Consider the following 18,443-nt stretch of genomic DNA (forward strand, 5'->3'; position numbering starts at 1 on the left):
GCTGCCCATTCTGAATTCACAGTCACATTCTAGTCCTGCATCTGTGACCACTCACAAGCCATGTGGCCCTGGGTACATAGGACAATGATCTGAGCTTAGATTCCTTTACTGCAAAAAGGGAGGGAAGGAGAAAGAAATAAAGGAAGGCTGACCCAGTTGATGTTTACAGTTTCTTGGATTCCAAAGTTATATAAATCTAAGAACCTTCTCAGGACACTTCACCGGCCGTTCCCTCTTCTCAGGTTTCTCAAGGGTAATCAGTAATGACTTTTCATTTTCTTGAGTAAGCAAGAAGTCAACGGAAGTCAGCATCACCTTTGAGATTTCCATCAAATTGGCAGATTGACATCAAATGGGCAGGCTGTTCCCCTTCCCAGGATCCCCACAAATCTGTGTGGCTCAGGCCTTACGTGCTGCATCACTGTTCTCGTTCCCACTGAAATCTAGAATTCCCTCTAACCTTTTGCAGCTCTTCTTTCCATTTTTCCAATGCAGATTCAGATGTGAGCCACTGACCCTTCTCTTCAATTCTTCTCCCTGCGACACCACTGGCTGAAAGATAACTCACGGGAGGATCTATCTAGCAGAGTTCCGGAGCTGAAGTTCAACGAAGGAGGCGGCCTCACAGCCCTTTACGTTCACAGCCATCATGACACACCCTCTCGTTAGAAGCACTCTGCCACCTTAGCCCACAGGACATTCTGACTGACAGGTGTGGCTCCAGCAACCCCCTGCCAGCTCTCTTGCTGCTCAGACCTTCCCATACCACCACCAATAGGGCTGGGGAACGAAGGGCTGGCCTTGTCATGCAAAGGGGACAACAAGGACTTTTCTAAATAAAAAGCCATCACCTCCACTCAGCAAGTGCTCCCCTAGTTTGGGCGCAGAGGTAGTTGCAATCAGCTGAGGTTTTATTTTATTTATTTACTTACTTACTTTTTTAAAAATTATTTGAGAGAGAGAGAGAGAGATAGCCAGAAGGGAAGAGAAGGAGAAACAGGCACCCCGTTGAGCAGGAAGACCGACTCGGGGCTCCATCCGGGACTCGGGGATCATGACCTGAGCCAAAGGCAGATGCTTAACTGACTGAGCCGCCCAGATGCCCCCAGCTGTGTATTTAAATAGCATTTTCCCCTTTGCCACACTGATGTCAACTAATGCTGTGGGGCAGGAAGTACGCCCAGCCTGCACTGATTCTGCTTTTGCACCTGGATCTCAGCTTCCCTGTCGGAAGAAGGAGCAGCTCAGAAAAGAACGGATTCTTAACTTGGTTTATAAAGAGGAGTTCTTGTTACTTCCCACCTAACTTGAGACCCGTGGAGAAGGATGCGGTGCAGGCCTCGGGCTGCAGGTGACTGCAGCGCTGCTGAGAGCCTGGACAGGGGAGCAGAGGGAGTCGGACAACAGTGAGCCAGGAGTGGCAGGGCGCTGGACTCGTCAGATAACCTGGTCCTCTTCCCAACTCTACACCACTCTTAGAAGTGTCGATTTGGGTCAAATTGCCTAGATCTCATTTTACCTATCTGTGTGAAGGTGAGTCGTTTCTGCCGCCTCTATCTCACAGGGTTTCCATGTGACTGAAATGAGGTAATGTGTGTGAAATCCTATAAAATTTTATATGAAATGTATCACATTTACTATCAGCTGGCAGTCACTCCCACTCTATTGGCCAGGGACATCGGGGAGCCATCCAGTGCAAACAGTTCATCCAGGGTGGATTTTGAGAAACGGATCACAAATCCTCCTTCCCAGGATTGTTTTATACCAATTCTATGTCGGTTTTCTAAAACATAAACATCTAAGAGAAGGCAGGTGATGCTGTATAATGGCTGTGGGTAAAATTTGATTGCAATTGCCATTTGTGCTGAAATACTGGCACAAGCAGGCTGTGCCTGTATTTCATAAATACATTTTTGTGAAACTCATATGAGGGGGTAGAGAAAGAAACATAGTATTCCCCCCTATACTGTATTTTCAAAGAATATAAAATTTATAGTACTTTTATTATTATTATCAGGGTATTATTACCATTTTTATGAACATGTTTTCATTATTATTGTGATATATGGTCTATTTTTCTTGCTGGCCCATCAGCCTAGATACTTTAAAGCCTCTTCCTCTAAGATCAGAAGAAGATTTATGAGATATTAAAAAAATGTTGTAACTAATTATATTAATCTAGGCTACCAGTTGCACCATTGAGAAGTTGTATAAATTAAATCCACAAATATCATAGCTTTGGAAAATAAAGAAATAGAAATTAGATTTTGAACACAGGGTTTTGAAGGAAAAGAATATGGAATTAAAGTTCAAATCTGCTGTCAAATTAGGAAAATAAAAATTCTCCACACAGTAATTTATATTCTTGTGGTCCAAAGGAACGTAACTATTTCCAATTACATACACTATGTTGCATTTTAGCATTTTTTGCTTTCGTTTTTAAATATAGACTCTGTGGACTTTTTACTAGAATTTCTATATGCTTATTTCTACGAAAGATAGGTTAAGAGAATAAACTCTACCCCCTGAGAGGTAACCACTGTGCAACTTCATGGACTGAAAAAAAGGCCCTTGAACACAGAGCTAGCATCATTCAAAACTACCTTTGAGGAAAATGGCTTCAACTGGTATCACTTCTCCCGTTCCCTTTCAGTTATTCTCGATTGGAGGGTTTGCTCTATGGAAGGGGTATTGAGTCTGACACGACCCTAACCCAGAGGATGGAAGCAGGACCCGCCGCACTAACTGAAAGCACAGATGGAGGACGGGTGACCCTTCCTTGGATCCCTGCTGCAAGAAGTGCCCTCTCACGCTGGCTGGCACTGAATGCACTCAGGCAGACGCTCATGTTCTGAAACCTAAACGCAGAGTTAACACAAATGTTGTAAATCACTCAGCTTACATAACTGCTGCCCCAGCAACTCTGCATTCCAGAAAACCAAAAGCCTGCTCTGCATTCCAGAAAACCAAAAAATTAGAGCCCTGATAAGATAACCAGGTAATTAATGAGGCAATTTCCCCTTCCTGCTACATGCAGTATTTATTTTTTAATATAAGTTTCTCATCATCTTAAGCAATAGCACACTCTCTTCCTGTAATCCTTAATAACTTGGCCAAACGAAGCAGTACAAACATGTTATTCACATTTTTTGTGTCTATTTTTTTTCATTTTTTAGATTATACAAAACAATCTTGTAAATATATTCAGTCTTTTTGGTTTTTTTTGGTTTTTCTTTGTGTTGCTTTGCTCCCCTCCTTTTTTTTTTTTTTTTTTTAAAATTGCTTTCATCTTCTAGTTTTGTAATCAGCTTTTTTTTTTCATGTTATATAAAGTGGACATTTTTCATGGTATCAAATATTAATTGACTATAGCGAGTTTTTTTAACAATTTTAGCTGCAGGATTTTTTTCAATAAAATTGCATATGTGGACCTCAATATATAAAAAATAGATAAAAACTTAGCTATATTAAACTAATATGATGGTGATGGATTATAACCCCGCCCATGGGCCCCACCCTTTCCCCTTGACTCATAAACTGCTCAGGGAAGACAACAGGGCGTAAGTCAAATAAAACAAACAACAACAACAACAACAACAACAACAACAACAACCCACTTCTGCTGCATCATTTCTTATGAACATAGGACATTACATATTGCTTACTATTCAATTAAAATACATTCTTATACATTTTTTAGCCTCTTTAGGTTATTATTTAGATGGCCAGAAAGGAAATCATTAGACTCAGAATTCCATATTGGGCAAAATCATTAATGACTAACTAGCAAGGGTCAGGCATGATGTGAAAACACTTATTTTTACAATTTGAGATTCTGAACGTTGTCAGAGAATTCATGTATGCCAAATTGTTATGTAATCATTGAAATAACAAGGTTTGGACGCATTGAGAACATAAATAGAGCAATGTGAGATTATTTTGGTTTTGTCTGATCCAGGCAATCCATCTTTGAACTACCTCTATGACCACTCAAAGCATAATTCCCTATAAAATTTTTCCTCAGCATATTCTCTCTCCAGTGGCAGCCTGGCCTTTATCCTGATCATCATCAGCACTCCAAATTATAAAGATAGTGAGTGCCATGTTCTAAAGAGAATTTTCTGGAAGAGTATCTGTACATTTCAGCGTGCTAAGAATTCAGACTTCTGCCATGGTAGATGTCAGGGACTGACACAAGTTGATAGAACATGAAACCCTTGCGTTCTAATAGACAGTTAACTTGTGGTAGGAAGAATTTGCTGGGCTTCTTTACAGTGTGACCAAACATGCTGCCCATGTTTTATGGGCAGAATCTCTATCATTAGTTTCCCAGGAAAAACAATTACATGTGTATACGTGTGTACAGATGAATGTACTAGACAATAAATCTCTCATTCTTTCATATCTTTTCTGCCCCTTTTATGAAAAAGAATTATGTCAGGCCTCAGTTGATACATACTTTTACTTCTAATCATATCTACATCACACTATAAAAGTAAAAAAGTGCTGTCATCCACGATTTCATTTCGAGTACAACGGCAACAGAGGTACTCCGTGAACTAACTGCCAAACACGAAAATCCAGGACAGACCAGGGATGTGCCATGAGAAAATGAAAGAGGGGTTAAGAAATCAAGGGAGAGGGGCGCCTGGGTGGCACAGTCGTTAAGCGTCTGCGTTCGGCTCAGGGCGTGACCCTGGCGTTCTGGGATCAAGCCCCACATCAGGCTCCTTTGCTGGGAGCCTGCTTCTTCCTCTCCCACTCCCCCTGCTTGTGTTCCCTCTCTCGCTGGCTGTCTGTCAAGTAAATAAATAAAATCTTAAAGAAAAAAAAAAGAAATCAAGGGAGAAAATTAGACGATAGGAATGAAAAAAGAAAAAAAGAAATGAAAGTGAATAAAAGTTTGGAAAGCAAGAAAGAGGTCAAAATGTTCTTTAGAAGCAAAGACTTGAGTAGAAGTTTAAAGCATGGGCACTGAGGTCGATTATGGAAAAACTGCTTCACATTTGTCCCAATTTCTTCTTCTAAAGATGCATCCCACCTATTTACCCCGATTCCCAGGGGCAAATGAGGAAATGGATGTACAGCCTTTAGCAAGGTAGTCGGTGAAATAAATGTTCAATACATGTTAGCTATTAGCATGAGTTAGTGTAATTAGTAAGGTATTGTAATTACTTGTATTATTTACAGAACTTATCTTACTATTTTAACATAATTTCATCTTTCTAAAAATCAATTATCCTAAGTGTCAAATCTTGCCATTCTTCCTTTTTAAAAAATTTTTAATACTGGTCATAAGGTTTATGTTTAATACTAGTCATAAGGTTAATATTCTAAAATAAGGCCTATTAGAAAAAAATTACAGTCAAACAGTTCATAAAGTATAATTGTTAGTGATCTTTAGCCAAACTCTTTAAAACAAATTTTTCTTGCATAAATAAAGCTGAGATCAATTTCTTATTTTTTTAATCCCCTGCCCAAACATGGTTTCGATGTCCCAGAATTCTAGGAAAATTCTAAGTCTTTCCACAAAGTTTGTTCTCTTCCCCAACTCCTCTTCTTCTCTTTCCTACTTTTCATATCCCAAAAATTATTCACAAAATTAAAAATCTCATTGTGCACAGTATTCATCTTAAAATGGAACAACATAATCATTCTGTCAGAGTTGCTACCATCTTTAAATTTACATCTGTATCCTAACCTGACTTTTTTAGTAACAGTGAGCTCTGAGGACAGAAGCTACATTTCCTTCTTTTATGTCCATTACAGCAACCATTTCAAACCAGTCCATGGAGCAGAAAATCAATTAATATGAATTAATGAATAATGTGTTTACTAGGGAGACGAGGAGGAGAAGCAGAGGTTAATTTCAAAGGTCATCCAATTTCAGATTCCTAATGAGAATTCAGAATCTTTGGGGCTTCACCTTTTTCACTATGATTGAAATGCCAAGTACAAGCTGAACAGTCTGTTAACAATCTGAAAAGAAAATATATTACCATGATTGTACAGGGAAACTGGAAGCGATTTTCTCTTGGGTTGGAGGTTTAAGCAAACAGGAAGCCCTGTTTAGGATTTGTCTTCATCATCTTTCATCACAAGTCAGCCTAACTTCCTGATAAAGCAATGTGGAACCGCTTTCAGATACTCAACCATATTGGACAGAAATGCCAACTCAAAGATCTCCAACTTTAAATTCAAAGTTGCAGTTTCTGAACACCCCATTGCCGTTGGACCACAGCTCTTGAAGGAAAATTTTGCCTCTTAATCTCTAGGAGCAGTGGGCAGAAAACGAGTCTTTGTTGGTATCTAACCTCCTAGTTAAAGGATTTCACTTTATTTCCACCATTGAACGTCAAAAGAGTATGAGAAATAGAACATGTAATAGAGAATAATAATTAATAATCACAGGGACCTGAAAGTGTTCTCTTCTAGCATTAATAAGATAGTTTTCTATAGCTACTTGAAAAACTATTATTTATGAAACGAAACTTTAAAGACTTCCTATCAAAATCTTATACTAATTTCCAGATGGAAAGTGCATAACGCTTCACAATCTGTCTCTAATCCATATAACTGAAATATACTTTTCAAAGCTAGCAATTTCTTCTTAAACTTCAATTTCATATGACTATTTGGGTTAAACTTGCTAAAATAACAAACACATAAGTTTTCAGTGAAAATTAGAACCTGAGGATTTTAAATTCAAATAAATGACTTTCTACAAAAAGTTCAAATGAATTGATAATTCTACGTGAAGAAGCTAATGCTAAAAATTTGAATCTGAAGTTCCAGGGAATATAAACTACAAAATGACTAGTGTTTCTCTAATATAAAGAAAAAAAAAACCAAAATCAGAACTCTTATCACTCTAAAAATTATATTGAATTATCATTTCACACAGTAGATTTTTATCTACTGGAGCTAAATATACCTATTATTTCACTTGATGAATTTTTTAATTCTATTCTCAGTAATATTTCCAAACAGGATTTATTCCAAGGTTCCATTCATGTAGTATTTTTGAAAACTTTAGATTCATATAAGAAAGGAAGAGGTCATTGTAATGCAGAGAGAAAAACCAAGAGCAGTTATATCAAATCTGATTTGTACCAGACTTATAACAACAAACATCTGTGATTTAAATACATCCTCCATTAAATTCTAGAAGTCACCAATTAATGTTGAAGCCCAGAAGAAGATAATGTAGGCAACTACCACATCACAAACATTCCAGATGTTTCTTGAGCCTGGTTTGCTCCCCGCTTACCAGCCTATGACAACCATCATTCAATCTTTGCTACTGGCTTTCAAAATTCCATATTCAATATTCATTTTTTAAAAACAAAAGAGGCAAAGTAGAAAAAGGAAAGTAAACTTGAACAAAGACATATAGTTTGTTTTCTGTCCAAGAAAATAAAATGCGCGTTTGTTGAGAAACATATGAATGAATTTCCTTAGAATGATGCAACCCCTCCAAAAAAACTCACAGGAGTCAGCACCATGGGTGGTAGGATGCTGAGTTTCCCACAGGAAGCAGCTCAGGTAATTGCTTGTTTGTTTTGTACCGAGAGGCATCTTATTCTGTGCCTACAGGTTTCTTCTATGAGAAAATCCGCCACATGGCCCATTTCGTTTCAGGCATTTCATAGGCGTTTGTCTCATGTGTTTAGAAAGTCCATCATCTTAATAAGTGATCTGTAGAACAAATGACTAAATGGGAAATACATGCTGTTGGCAAACAAGCTATATTACAACATAAGAAAAAGTCTACAAATAATGTAAAGATGTGAATTCCAAGTTAGAAAACATAGTCACTTCTGGAATAAGACCACAAATCAGAGAAGGGTTAGATTATCTGGCTGGTTAAGTTGTCTGGAAGGAATTCCAATGTTGAAGCCATTATTAGGCAAGCCCCATGAAAGGAAGTAGGAATTACTTCATCACTGTCTCCATCCCCATGGAGCCTAGTGAGGTCAGTTTAAGAGTTCTCCAAATAACTCTAGCTTGCACGCACTGCACCACACAACATACTCCACGGTGGGGATACAGAACGGGATACTACGTGGCTCTTGCTGTCATGGAATTTAATTCAGCAGAGAAAACAGACCCATACACGGATCATTCCAAATTAAGAAAGGACATAATGACAGAGCTATTCACAGCGTGCAATGGCATCTGAGGGAAAGAGGGCATTGGGTCCACTATGAAGAAGGGAAAGGCTGTCCTGGAAGGCTTCCCCGCAGAGACTGTCCCTGGCCTGAGCTTTGAAAGATGGGTTGGAGTCTTGCAGTCAGCAAGGTGAAGATGGGCAGATGAATATTTCAAAGTACAAAAGGGTGTGAGCAAAGGCACGTATGTCCACAGAGGCAACTGCAAGCCATTCAGTATTACCAGAGTATGAAGTTTACAAGCTAAGGCTGAAGAGGCTATGAGGGCCCCGGCCTCAGAAAACACATGCACTGTGTTGATGAGCTTAGATGTTACACAGAGAGCACTGGGAAGTACCCAGAAAGCAAAATTTCTCCAGTCCCTTCACTGTCCCTCTTCTGTCACCAGCACAGGAGACAGTCATGAGTCCCTCACTTCAGGAAGCAGTGGAGAAGTGGAAGGGTGGGGAGAAGTATCAACCCATTCTTTCTCCTTCTGCTGCCATCCTTGAACAAATGTTAACTCTGCTCCCTTGTCAGACTCATTGGATTGAACATAGCATATCTGGGATACAGAAGAGAAGGCTAATGAGTGTCACATAGAAGCAATATTAGAGGAAAGTGCATTCTAATACAGGGAAAAGAGGAATGTATTGATAGCTAGACAGGAAAGAAAGTCTCTGCAGGAGCAAAGGAGCAGGCCTGTGTAGGGATATACATGAAATTTGCAAAGGTGAGGTAATGAATATCCAGGAACACATAGAAGAACATAGGAATCATTGTAACAGTATCTAGGTGTATTTCACATGTAAAATACTATTTTTGTGCTTAAATAAGTGATTTCTATACATATTGAAGGAAATATAATACTACTGAGTTCTAGTCCCAAAATTTCTCCTGGGAACCAGTCCAATTATTTTATAAGGTATGCTATATGTCCATGTATATAAAATAAATTAATCAAAAGAGGAAAAACAAATACATTTGGATAAGTTGAGTGAAAGAATTGAACTGAGAAGAACAACATAAGAAGGAAGGCTGAACAAAGGAGAAGAAATACAAAGTCCTGCTGTAATAATCACCAACCTTCAGTGAGTGTTTACGATGTTCTTACTCTAGGGACCATCCTAAGGGCCTTAATTCTATCTCATTCAATCCTCCAATAGCCCCACTATTACTGTGCCCATTTGACAAGCAAGGAAACTGAGGCTTAGTGAGGTTGAATAGCAGAGCTGCTAAACTGAAGCCACACAGGTAATAAACGGCATAACAGGAATTGGAATCCAGGGGGTCAGAATCCAGGCCCCCTGAGTGGGAAGATGTTACTCTCCTAAAGAAAACAAGAAAACATGGTTTCTGGGTTGAAACCATGCATTAAGTGAAGCAATCCAACCCCCTCAAAAAGATACCCCAAAAGGCTTCCCTAAACACAAATGTGTTTCATGAAAAAAGAAAAAAAAAATAGTTTAAATTCTCTTGGAATGTCTATGTTAAAAACATTGAAATCTGTGCTGTTTTCCACCATGTTCCAAGGGTAGTACCATTGGTTCTGAGGCATAAATAACTTGTTGCTAATTACAAGCATCTTGGTTTCCAAATGCAAATTCTATTATAGGAAAAAAATAACTTTGCACATCTAGAAGGAAGCTATAATCAACATGTTACTTTATGTGCATACACATAGCTTCCCATCCAAAAAATAATAATAATAACGACATGCACGTAAGGCTTGGCTACAAAAGAAGAGAATCTGCCTAAAGTTATGATGGAGCAAGTGGCAAAATCACTTTGGAAAAGGTCTCTCGTGAGCGAAATAAATTTCTACTTACTTAGCTGTATCTTTTAATTAGTTATATAAAGAGAGTAACCAATTACTCTGACCAGAAGCTTATTTATTCAACACTTTTTATTCAGAGCTAATAACCTCTATGGCTTCATGGTTCTGAATGTTTATTCATATCTGGGCAGAGTTAATCTGACTATTGGTCTGATTTCTCTATGAAAGGATACTGTTCAGGGCTCCTGGATGGCTCAGTTGGTTAAGCGTCTGCCTTCGTTTCAGGTCATGATCCCAGGGTCCTAGGATTGAGCCCCATGTCAGGCTGTCAGGCTCCCTGCTCATCGGGTAGCCTGCTTCTCCCTCTCCCACTCCCCCTGCTTGTGCTATCTCTCCCTCTCTCTGTGTCAAATAAATAAATAAAATCTTAAAAAACAAAAAAAGAAAAAAGAAAAGAAAGGAAAGGACACTTTTCTGAATATTGTTATATTACACAAACGACAGTTTAATTAAACCATGGAATAATGTTGGCTTTAAAAAGACCAGTCTATAAGTCATTATTTTTATACTTCTAATGTCTGCATTAATGCAATTAATGAATAACACCTTTATTATCATTATTAGTGCTTATTGGTGGCTGATATCATCAACTAATCAATACACACTTAGACTCCAAATATCTTAAAATTCATTCGTTCAGCACTTCATCAAATGTTTATTAGGCACAATGAACTGTAAAGGATGTTTTAGTGATAAATAAGGCATTAAACTGGAAATCAAGAACCTTAGTAGTAGTCAACACCTCTTTTTATCTACTAACTCCCATAATTAAAACATAAATATTTAAATAAACCAGCAGTCTAATCTTTCAGAATACCTCTAAGCAAAGTTTGTCTCAGAAGGGACAACCTTTGTTCTGTTTTCAGTATACCTAAACCATATTAAGAAACCCAGCCCACATAATAAGATTTCTATTTCTAAGACAGTAGTGAATGCCTGATATTTTTACTTCATATTTCTAAATGCAGCTATGTTCTAAGTGTTCCTGTAGAGGAAAGAAAACCCACAACAGAAATCATTTGCTTTTTTTAATTTAAAATGTCACATCTTCAAGTCATACTTTCCACAATGAAAACATGTCCACTTGTTGACATGCTCTACTTGAGCTGAACTGACACGATCATTTCAACCCCCTGAATTTAAAATTGAAATGTCTTTTCCTTCTTTCAGAAAAGAAAGAACCACCCTATGATTAAAACTCCCCACAGCTTCTTTTAAAGTGCTTGAACTAAAAAAGAAAGAAAGAGAGAGAGAGAGAGAAAAAGAAAGAAAAGAAAAAGAAGGAAAGTTCTCCTCTATTTTTATCAGAAATTACTCTTCCCACACAGACACTGTGGCTAGCTCAATGAGTGTTGGCAAGTTGAGTTATTTACAACAGTAGACTTCCCCTCCCTCCATTCCCCCACTCTTTCCAGGAGTAAAAGTGGACAGCTGCCTTTGAGGATTTCCTATCTTGTTCCCCTGGCCCCTCCAAGCACTCATTTCTTTCCCCTTTCCAGCTGTGGCTTCCCTCAAATTGCTGAATTGCACAGAATGTCCTCTTAACCCCACATTAGTTGCCATAGGAAATTGTGTCTTTAGATGATATAATGTCTAAACAATAACACCTACTCAAATCTTTTCAAACAAGAGTATCTATGAATTGCTTTTGAGGTCATTATTTGTCTACCTACACAGCCTTTATTAGGCCATTACCATTATCCAATTATATATTCACCCAATACTTACTGAGCATCTAAATAATGCAAGTTAACTTTCCTTGGACCTGAAGGAGAAAATTTAATGTAATGACACTGTGACTCTCCTCTAGGAACTGATGCTTACAGGTTGATGCAAGCCTACATGAATCTACTACAGAAACACTACTGAAGTACTAGAACAGAGGGAAAATAAAAAGCAGAGGGAATGGGAGGGTCAAGAAGAGAGTAGGTGTTGTTGACATTGCCAAGGAAAGATTTCATTGATATTTTGAAATCCAGCTAACTGAAAGATCAAAAAGTGCAAGAAATACTGAAATAAGGAGGGACCACAATTCCAAGCAACTAAAATAAAAATTGGCTTTTTTTTTTTTTTTTTTTTTTTTNTTTTTTTTTTTGGAATAAGGATCTGTCTAACAATATCTAAGTGTTTATAGCTCTGGGGGAGATCCCTGAAAAATACAATAAAAATTCATATGAATTAAGTTTTAAACCATATTCATTGAAAGGCATCATGTATGTTCCCCAGGGACCTAGATGAGACTGGAGTATCTCTCTAGCTTATTTCCATTCTACTTGCAACAATCTACACTGATTGGTGCCACTCTCCCTTCAGACAAAGCTCCTTTGGTGGTCTGAATGGCTCAGGTTTAATGAAGCCACAATGAGGCCTTCACCATATTCTTACAAAGCTCTGCCACATTCAACCTCATCCAACAAACATTTCCTGAGCACCCACTATAGGCAAGGCAGAAATGAAGAAAAGAATTCAGGTTGATTATGTCTTGGACTAAAAATAAACATTCAACATAAAGGTAGTTGGAAAATTCAAAAATACTTAGAGATTAAACAACACACTTCTAAACAACACGAATTTAAGAAGAAATCTCAAGAGAAATAGAAAAAATGTTTTAAACTAAATGAAAATGAAAATATGACTTAGCAAAATATATGGGATGCAGTGAAAACAGTTCTTAGAGGGAAACTGAATAAAAGTAGAAAGATCTAAAATCAATAAGCCCAAATTCCACTTTAGGAAATTAGAAAAAGAAAATAAAATTAAATCCGAAGTAGATGAAATAATAAAAATTAGAACAGAAATCAATGAAATTGAAAATAGGAAATACATAGAGAAAATCAATGAGACCAAAAGTTGGTTCTATGAAAAGATCAATAAAATTTTTATGAGCCTCTAGTCAGTATAACTAAGAAAAGAGAGAGAAAAATCAAAATTACTGAAAACAGAAATAGTAAGGGGGACATCACTACAGATCTCATTGATATTAAAAGAACAATAATGGAATACTATGAACAACCATATGCCCATAAATTTGAAAGCCTAGGTAAAAGAGATCATCCTTGAGAGATACAATCTGCCAAAATTCACATAAGAAATAGACAACAAAAAGATGTCTGTATCTGTTAAAGAAATTGAATCAATAATTAATAACTTTCAAAAGAGAAAGAACCAGGCCCAGATGGGGTCACTGGTGAATTCTACCAAAGAGTTAAGGAAGAAATTATACCAATTATCTACAATCCCTTCTAGAAAATAGAAGCAAGGGGGATACTTCCTAACTCACTCTATGAGGACTGCATTACCCTAATACCAAAAAATAAAAAAGGACATTACAAGAAAACTTCACATTAATATCTCTTATGAACATAGATATAAAATCCTCAACAAAATATTAGCAAATCGAATCCAAGAATGTATAAAAAGAATTATATACTATGATTAAGTGGGAATCATCCCAGGTATGCAACACTGATTCAACATTCAAAAATCAATTAATGCAATCCATCCCATCAACAGGCTAAAAATGAAAAATCACATAAACATATCACTAGAAGCAGAAAAAGCATGTGACAAAACACAACACCCACTCATAAAACTCTCAGTGAACTAGGAACAGAAAGGCACATCCTCAAGCTGATACAACGAACATCTACAAAAAATCTATAGCTAACGTGGTATTTAATGGTGAGAAACTAGAAGCTCTCCCACTATGATCAGGAACAAGGCAAAGATATCCCCTCTTGCCATTCCTTTTGATTATCATCCTGGAAGTCTAACTAATGCAATAAGACAAGAAGAGGATTAAAGGCATGCTGATTAAGAAAAAAGAAGTAAACTGTTTTTGTTCTCAGATGACATGGCTTTTTATGTAGAAAGTCTGAAAGAATTGAAAAAATCTCCTGGGACTAATAAGCCACCATACCAAGGTTGCAGAATACAAAGTTAATGTAGTAAAGCTGATCATTTTCTTATATACTAGCATAAAATTTAAATTTAAAGCAAAATACCGTTTGCCCAAAAGAAATAAAATACTTAGGTATAAAACTAACAAAAGGGGCTCAGTAAGTTAAGCATCTGCCTTCGGGTCAGGTCAAGATCCCAGGGTCCTGGGATCGAGCCCCCAGATCAGGCTCCCTGCTCAGTGGGAAGCCTTCTTCTCTCTCCCTCTGCTGCTCTCTCACTCTCAATCTCACTCTCTCTCAAATAAATAAATAAAATCTTTAAAAAAACCAAACAAAAGATGCACAAGACCTAAACACTTAAAGATTAGAAAGTATTGTATTGTCCTATACGTATGGCTTTCTGCTACACGGAGAACATTTTTTAGTTTTAAGAATCATGTAATAGAGCATCTTCTTCAGGGTTTTAGTCCAAGTAATGAAGCAAGTCATTCATGTGTATTAATTACATGGATTCCGTACTCAAGGTATACAAATGACTATGCTGGGAACCGAGGAGAGACAGTTCTGACCTTACTTAATTCAGGGTATTGAAGAGGGAAAAAGAGAGTGAGGAGAAGAGTTTAGAGTGGGATGGGCTTATAGTTCCCTGGTTCGACCTACTTTATATTTTGTATTTCCTCTGGGGGTGGGGTATAAGAAAAGTCACCTAAGCCAGTTACAATTATTTAAAGGTTTCCTATATGAGGCTCTGTTAGCCAGATGGAACATGAGACCGCCAAACCTTGGAGTCACCCTTCTAAGGAAGTTTCTGCCCAAGCAGCACCTGAAAAGAGCAAATGTGTTGGCCCAGAATCTATACCATAGGGTGTAGGACGTCAAACCAGAGATCACTAAGACAGGAAAAGTGCTTATCTTCCCAGTAGAAGCACACTTCAAAGGATTAGGCACATACTTCAAAGAGTGTTTACCCTCCTGTCTCTTGGATGCCTTGGTCTAGTAGCCAGTACTAACACCCCATTAGCACCTCATTAGCCTGGGCTCAAGAATGCTGGAAAAGAGTCCTGGACCTAGGAAGCATCCCTGGACTAAAACTAAGAGATTCCTCCATTTTTCTTAGCACTTTTATAAATGCTCCAATAGTCATCCAGCCCCCAAAATAGTACATAACTGAGTTCTAGGGTTGGTGTCAGCTACACCTATGTAACAAAGTAGGCAAATTTTAACATCCAGTATCATATATCCAAATCTTCCTTTAAAAATACCCCCAAAATAGGCAGCAGGTCCAGGGACACTTTGGCAACGTGAGTCTCCAAAATCTTTACCTAATAATGAAATATGCCCTCCACATCAGAATTTTACAATAACTTGGTCTTTTCTGCTTTCTGTATACTCCAAATCTGGCCGCCTGTAGACCATTTAACCCAACAATTCATAATACAACATCTGGGATGTTGCGGACACCAAAATTCTCACACAGCAGTTCAAAACATTCTTTCCTCACAAAAAGCAAAATCATCTCCCTGAAGATTCTATTATTAGCGCATGGAATCTGCTTCCACAGCATCCTGTAAGAGAACTGGAACCCCCCTATAAATTTTCCCAGATGCATTCCACAGAGTGCCCATCAGACTGAACAGCCAAACACACCAACCTAACATAAACTGTACAGTTGCCAGATAACTAAGATTTTCAGAAACTTTGAAAGTGTTATTTGAATGTGAAAGAAAGATCAAGAATCCTAACTTACTAAGGGGGGGGGAAAGAGTGAGACCTCTTGATGCTGTTTTGTTCCAAAGGACACTATAGCACTTACTCTCTCTACATAGCTAAAAAGAAAACTGGAAATATATGATGAAAATGAAACAACTATCATCCCTTTAAATTAACAGACATTTCTGATAAAACAGACATTTCTGAAATCACTGCATTTCACATCTCATGGTCTGGTTGAAAGGTTTAGTTTTCCATGGAATATCGAGTTGTGATTTCACTTGGGAATTCCAACTATTAAAGAATGAGAGAAAAAAGATCTTATTTGGTAATGCTATCTTGTGAAAACACGTTGATAAAATAAACATCTCATCTGGGGATCATTTTGTATGACATAAAAATATCAAAGCACTATCATGCACACTTGAAACTAGTAAGATACTGTATGTCGACTATACCTTAATAAAAAATGCTCCATTCACAAATCTATACATATTTTTATGCAAATGGACACATACACATTGTTCTGAACCTTTTTAATTTGAATATTATATTTCAAGTTATTTCCGTATCCACATAAAGATAGCTATACGTTTTTCTTTTTAATGGCTACGTATTATTTCTCTATCATTTAACTTTACTTGGGGTTATTTCCAGTTTAGAAAAGCTAGGTGTGAAATTTCCTTTTTTTCAGAATCTGGTTTCAGTGTAGTTTTGCAAAAATAAAATGGAAGGCTTTCTCTACTCAGTTTCGGAGAAGATTCACTTTTAAAGTACCATGAGACTTGACCTTTTTCATAGGGACAACACTTTAATATTTTTTTTAAATAATCTTTTTCCTTGTACTTGCTCAGTGTGAGTTTTCCCTGCCATCTGATATCATTTTGGTCATATGTACTTTCCTAGAAAATCCTCCACATATCCAGATTTTTAAATATTTGTGAAAAAAAATTTAAACATTCCTTATAATTTCCTCTGTATCTGGCTATTTTTTCTTTGGTTTCTAATTTTGTGTGCTTGCATCATCTACTTTTTCTCTTTAATGAGGTTACCTAGTGATTTATCAGTGTTGTTGGGAGACTGATTTATGTATTATCTCTACTCTTTCTGTATTCTAATTTCTTAACCTTTCGTGTAATTTTTATTAAACTTCTACTTCCTCTTTCTTAAAAAATAGTTTTGCTGGGTTTTTTTTTTCCCCACTAACTTATTCTGTTAAAAGATCATGTCATTTGTGCTGAAGGCCATGAATCGTGTCCTGAGCATGGCTTCGGCTTTAGAACCTTAGTTCTTATATATAGTGTCTCATTACTGTTATTTTCTACACGCTCTGTAACTTCAGTTCTGAGTTTTCTCTTGAGCCTAAAACTTATTTGAGAATTGTCTTTCTTGTTGTTGTTGCTTTTAATTCTAGATGGTTGGGAATTTCTTATTTTATTTCTGTAACAAATTCTAATTTCATTGTGTTGTGATCTATGACCATATTATGCCTTTTTTTTTTCTAGTTTTCACAATTTATTGAGGTTTTCTTTGTGCCCCGACATAAGTTTATCTGTTTGTTTTTAATATTCCAAGAGCATTAGAAATGAGACCATGTTCTCTGATCTCCAGTCAAGGAAAATGGGTATACATATATATATACACATATTATATACATGTATATATAGACATACACATACTATATAGATGTATATATATTTTGCTTACATACATACACATACTATATATACATGTAGTTTATGTGTGTGTGTGTGTTTATAAATGTATAGTCTAGATTTCATCATGTACCTTTTTAAAGAAAGGCACATGGGTATTTTGTTCCCTGCATTCTTTCATGTCTGAGGTGATCTGTCTGTGTCCTACATACTCAAATAGCTCAGCTAGGTCCAAACATCTCAGCTTGTCTGGCAACACTTTCCTCCCTCCACAACCTTCTCTTCTTGTATTCATTGTTTCCCTTCTGTGACGTTGCACTTCACAAAAGTAATATTGTCTTTAATCTATTTGATAATGTGGAGAATTATATGTTTGAAATGGTTTTTTCTACTTGTGGGCATAATTCCTACTCTGATGTGAATTAGTCATCTGCCTTACGTCATAAAAATAATAATAATAACTTGAGGACTCTCTGCATGCCACTTTACATGGATTAGCTCCTATTCCTCTTTCTTTTGTGTTCAATATCTGTGTATAGATCCCATGCTCATTCTTTCCAGAAAATGCCATCCTTGAATGAAGAGAGTTCTTTCATGAGATTGGTGTGGGAGGAGCCGGGGAGAAAAACTGGGAGGACAAGTATCTTGAATTCAAACATATTATCTCAAAGTCCTTTCTCACTAATTTTCAGGCCTAGGTATGTCTCCAGTTACAGTGCTCCTTGCACTCAGGTTGCTACACCTCCATTTTTCAGTCCGCATGCCCAACACGGAGTGAGGAGGCTATCCTGCTGGGGCATTCTGAAGCACCTGTGGGTGTCCATAACTCCTTAACAGACAATCCTAAAAATAATGTATGCATTCTTACATCCACACACACTTTTACATATCTGCATTTTACATACACATAATAAGTATACTGTAAGTTTTACTGATATAAAGGATGTATAGTGCACAGTTTACAAAATATTCACAAAAAGATAACTGTAAAGTTTATATAGCCAATTGATTCTCCCAGAATGCTTTTTTTGAGTTTTACCAAATTCATACCCAGCCTATGGTTGTGACCAACAAGCAAATGTGGTTCTGACACAAGGTTGGATGATATTTGCAGTTAGTTAATAAGTAAGATGAAAGTGAAACAGCAAAGACGCACATCTGGGAGCCTCACGCTCTCATTGGTGACTTGAGC

Source organism: Ailuropoda melanoleuca, chromosome 5, assembly GCF_002007445.2.
Source record: "Ailuropoda melanoleuca isolate Jingjing chromosome 5, ASM200744v2, whole genome shotgun sequence".
Taxonomy (NCBI): domain Eukaryota; kingdom Metazoa; phylum Chordata; class Mammalia; order Carnivora; family Ursidae; genus Ailuropoda; species Ailuropoda melanoleuca.